Consider the following 5,857-nt stretch of genomic DNA (forward strand, 5'->3'; position numbering starts at 1 on the left):
TGTAGACCAGGTTGGCTTTGAACTCACAGAGATCCACCTACCTCTGCCTCCTGAGTGCTGGGATTTAACCTGAGTGCTCGGATTAAAGGCCTGTGCCACCTGGTTTAATGAAGCTTTTCTTTACTATACACTATGAGGAGCTGGTACACATCTTAAGGTTAAAATTTACAGAAGTAAATGTGCGCATTCCCTAAAAGATGAGTAAGATAGGCCCCACTGGAGCTTTTCCTATTATTTTCTTTCTTTTCAAGTATATATGTGTATATTTAACACAATCCTAGGGAGGTGTGAACAAATGTCTACACTCCCCAAACAGGGAACCGATGGCAGACTCAAGTCCAACATATTTTAAGTGATGAGCTTCATTGAAGTTATTATAGGAATATGGGCAAGGGGTTACTTACAAGTACAGAAATGACTCAAAGACAGCTGTGCCACCAAAGCCTTCCCCAGCATGGATGACAACTTATGTAAGCTGAATATCTAGAATGCACCGCACAAGCGAGGCAGCTCAATAGGTAGAAGAATACCTTTCTCAAGTAGTTCAGTTGGTCTGAGCCTCTTTCTACAGATTGGCTGATTTCTGCGTTTTTTAGATGACTTGGCTGGTCTCTGTTGCTTCCAGGCTGCTCAGCTGGGTTTCATCTCTCAGCAGTCTTTCAAGCTGCTGCTTGGAGGGGCCTAGTGAGCTTTTGAACTGTTTACTTCCTAAACTTAAGGAGGTTCCCTGCAGAATGGAATGTTCCACCTCCCCTTAGAACATCCTGTTGTTGCACTTCCTGTCTTAGATGCTGTTCTAAAGCTGTGATTAAACACCAAGATCAAGGCAATTTGCAAAAGAAAGCATTTAATTGCAGGCTTCCTTAGAGTGTCAGAGGGCTAGTCCATAGCCATCGTGGTGGAAGCAGGCAGGCCTGGTGCTGGAGCAGTAGCTTAGAGCTTGTGTCTGATCCACAAGCAAGGGAGAGGAAAAGAGAGACCGAGGTCCCAGTGATAAACTTCCTCTCACAAGGCCACACCTCCTACTCATTCCCAAAGAGTTCTACTAATGGAGACTAAGCATTCAAGCATATGAGCTTTTGGGAACCATTCTTATTTAAGCAATCACACCTCTTTTTCTAACATCCTGTATTTTGATGAACTTCCTTTCGAGATGGAAGCTTTTAATCTCAGAGGAACTTGCTATATAATGGCATGTGTGTTTCTATGTGAGTACATATTTAGTAGGAGTGCACGTGGAGTCTGGAAGGCTGGTCTATGGAATCTTCTTTGACTACTCTTTCATCTTCTGGGTTTAATTTAATTCAATTAATTAATTTCTTTTTTAAATTATGAGGTACAGTCTTTCAAACAAACCAAGAGCTCAATCACACTGAGTAACCATGTTATTCTTACCTAGCATTTTTTGGGGGGTTCCAGGTATAAACTGAGAGTTTTTAAGCTTGCACACACAGCAAGCACTTGAACAGGGCCCCTGGGTCATCTTCGTACTTGTGTGTTCAGTTTTGAATTCTCAAGTTTGAGTACCGTGAGATTCTAGCTGTTCAATAATTATGTTTGAAGTGTTCTTGCCTCCTTACTGAAGGGAGCTCTGACTTTATGTAATCACTTGCCAGCTGCAATTCTATGATAGATCTAAGAAGAGCTGCTGGCTCTTAATTTGTTCAGCTCTTTCTGTTGTGAGGACATTGGTAATGACTTCCAAGCTTCTTATATGTCAGACCAAAATGAATTATTTATTTCTCACTTTCTTTTAACTTGCACATTATTCATGTCATACCAAGTAAAAAAGCGTTAGAGAAGGGTGTTATTGAAGGTCATTGCTCACTCGGGTTACTAGTTTCTGACTACTGAGAAAGTCTACAAGACTTACATCAAGCAGATAAATGTATCATTAAGTCTTCATGGCTAAAATTATTTATTGATCTTTTTTACTATTTCTCTGGCTTTAAATACTACAAAGAAAAGCAACTACATACTTGAGCTACATGGTCAAGTACAATTCTATTCACATAGATGCTTTAATTTTATTGATATGAAAATGTTCGTTATTAACTCCCACAGCTTTAGATAAGGTACAAATTACCTCCCCAATCCACAAAATAGAGACTTGATGTATGAATACAGAGCATACTGTATTGTTGTTTCCCATAAGTTTACTTTCCAATGTATTATTGAGAATCAGTTTTCGAGTTTTAAGCACTTTAACTGTTTCTGAATATTATGATGTCTTCAGTTTTTTCTTTTAGTCTAGGACTCGTTTTCCCATGTTAAACATAATTTTATTTTCTTAGATACATATGATACCCTGCAAAACCTTGTCTTATTGCTGAGGTCTAGAATAGAAAACCGGATACCTTTTAGCTTCATTTTATCTACAAGTTAACTATTAAGGCTTTGTATGCACAGTTTGATAGAGGGCACAGCTAGGGGAAAGTGTTCAGTGTACCACTCACAAATTCATAATGTGTGTTTGCATTTATTACAAACTTTATCAATTAGAAAGAAAGAAAGGTTTTTCATTTACTACAGCATTCTTATCATCTTTAGCATCATCTCTGTTGTTACCATGGCAGCCAGAGACAAGTGTTATCACAGAGAATCCAATGGGTAAAGGCAGGCACCTTCAACATGGGCACTAAGAAAATTTGGGACAATCTTGTCAGTACCCTGTAAGATACAGTTTTTAGATCTGTAAGTTGTATGAAAAAAAAAAAACAGTTTCCCATTAAATAAGACTAACAGAAATGTAACATTTTAACATGCACAACATTAAGTATCTGTAAAATAATGACTTATACAATGCACATGGCAAAAACACAATGGCTAGTTTAGTGCCTTTGATCATCAGTGCCTTTAATTTCAACATCAAAGAAAGAAGACACTGTATATTACCCAGGGCTGATGGTTGGTAAGGAAAATAATAGCTTGAAAATGTAGAGAGGTGGTAAGATAATTAGCCATGTTTCAGAGAGGCAAAAGCATTCAGACAGGGGTTAATGGACTTGTGCTCCAGGATAGAACTAAGGGAAGGCGATTAAGATGCAGATTTAATGAGGATGCAGATAAAAGATAAAGTCAGGGATGAGATTATAGAAATTCAAGAATCTGAAGATGGAGCATTTTCAAAAGGTGCTAGTGAAACTTAAAGTAATTTCCCAACGGAGTCCCCTCAAGTTACTAAGGATAATAATTCAGCGTTAAAAAAAATTTGATATAATGTCCTGAGTTTTAATTTAAAAAGGAAGCAAAGTCATTCAAAGTAGCCGAGAAACCTTTGGGACATTATTGCTAAGCCACGAGACACTACTGTGATTTCCTGGCTTATTCAAGCCCTTATGCTCTGTGCCTCAACTTTAAATTTCTGATTCTCCAGTACTCCTTGGTTTTACAGTCTGCTTTCCACAAACATCAACCCGTACATTTTATAAAAACAACAAACAAACTCCCTATGGTGGTTTTAAATGTCGATTTGCCACAACTTGGAATTGAAAAAAATTGTCTTGATTGCCTTAGCTGGTATGAGATGGGCCATGCCACATGTGGATAACAACTTTTGGTAACAGCCCAAGTTAACGAGAAATGGAAAGCAGGTGGCCTGGCACATGTGCTAATTAGAGCACTTTGGAGGCAGAGACAGGACAATTTCTGTGAGTATGTGACCAACTTGGCAGAAACTTGACAGAAACCACTGTCAACATGACCTCCCTCTTGTTGCCAGGTGAATTTACTCATGCTGCTGCTGATTCCTTTTATGATAATAGAACCAGTATTCTAGGCTTCCACCATCAACTACTGCCTGGCAGTATCAAGGATTCCCTTCAGGTCTTCGGCTCCAGGCTATATATATGTGTGTGTGTTTGTGTGTGTGTATGTGTGTGTGTGTGTGTGTATACACATATATGTGTGTGTGTATTATGTATATTTGGGCTTAATATTTATACATCCCCAGTATGCTTATAATACCAAGATCTTAGACATTTTTCTCCATGTAAAATCTATCCTAAACTCACACTCTACCTAGCTGAATGATTTGCTTCTTCACTCTGCTGCAATCCCCAGCAACACCAAGATGCTGAGTAATACCTGTGACCTCCCTCCTGTGTAAGGTTTCCCTGAGGACAGCAGGAACACTAGTCTCCTCAGTGACCTCTTTCCCTCCCTCCTTTCACCTGCGGTCCCCATTCCCTAACTTCCCGAACTCTCCTAGTTCTCTTCTCAAGGTCTCCCTACTACGTTTCATAGTTCATGCCCACACTGATACTCCCTTATCTGTATGCATGTAAACATCAACAGTTAGAAACCTTATCAAAAGGAGAAATGTGATTTTTGTCTGAGTCTGGGTCACCTCGATGGAAAAAAAAATACTTTCCCCAATCCACCTGTTTTCCATAATTCCACTGTATACATCTGGCCTATTTTCATTATCTGTTTATCAGGTGATAGATGCCGGTTTCCATGTCTGAGCACCCAACAACATGGATGCACACGTGTCTCTGCTATAAGATAAGGAAGGACTCCTTTGGGTACATCCCAAGAGTGATGTAGCTATGTCATATAATAGTTCTATGTTTAATTTTTCTGAAAGAAACACGTTTCCCGACTGACTGTACAACTTTCTGCTCCTACCAACAGGGGATAGGTTCCTCTTTCCACACATTTTTGTCAGTGTTTGTAATTTTTTTTCTTGATCTTAGCCATTCTGACTTCAAAGAGATGGAGTCTCAAAGTGAGTTTACATTTTCCAGATGGCTAAGGATGTTAAACATTTAAAGAAAATATTTATTGCCTATTTATGTTACTTCTTTTAAAATACGTTCATTAGCTCATCTATTTAGACTGACAATTTTCTTTCTGCAGGGAAGGGGTGTGTTTGTGTTTTGCAGATTTTTTTCAAATACTCTATATAAACAAGCACTCACTTTAAATATAGCTGGAAAAATTTCTCTCCCTGGGCGTAGGTTTTTCACTCTGCAGATAGTTTCACTTGCTATTCACTAACTTAAAATTTTTATGCGACCCTATTTATTGATTCTCAGGGCTATTTTCTCTGCTAGTGGGGGAACTCTTGGAAAATTTCTTAACCATGCCTATAAACTGCACTGTATTTCATGTGTTTTCCTCTAGCATTTTTAGTTTTTAAATGAAATGTTTGAGTTATTAGTGTGTGTGTGTGTGTGTGTGTGTGCGCGCGCGCAGAGTTGAACCATGTGGATTTAAATGTGGACTTAGTGTGGTGGAAGTGGTGGTGGTACTGGTGGTGGTGGCGGCAGCAGCATGTGTGAGTGTCGTTTACACACACGTGTATATACCTATGTTTTCCTGCAGAAGCCAGAATAAGGCATTGTGTGTCATCTACTGTGACTATTCACCTTGTTCCTGAGGCAGAATTTTTCAATGAATGAGCATAGAGCCTGCATTTTTAGGCTAGTCTGGCAGCCAGCATGTCGCTGCAGTTTTCAAACTGAGGTCTTCAGGAAAGCGCAGCCAGCTCTTTACCTGCTGAGCAATCTCAGTAGCCCCACCTCACTGAGACATTTCATCACAGTTATAAGAAAAGTAACTTACACAATTACTATCAAAAATAATAAATTGCCCTCCTGAGCAAAAAGGAAAACATGCCTGGTACTAGAAACCTAGATAAGCCATCAGTGTGAGTAAAGTCAGCTATTGGAAGAAACTCTATAACCATCAATTAGTAATACAGCATAATCCCACTCCTGAGTGTAGTATGTTTAAAAGAAACAATCTGGAAGACATACCTGCTTTATACTACAGCACTATTGACAATAAGCAGATGATGGAATCAGGCTAGAAGCCTACCCCCAACAGATGGATGACGAAAGAATGGTAGATC

Source organism: Microtus ochrogaster, linkage group LG2, assembly GCF_000317375.1.
Source record: "Microtus ochrogaster isolate Prairie Vole_2 linkage group LG2, MicOch1.0, whole genome shotgun sequence".
Classification (NCBI taxonomy): domain Eukaryota; kingdom Metazoa; phylum Chordata; class Mammalia; order Rodentia; family Cricetidae; genus Microtus; species Microtus ochrogaster.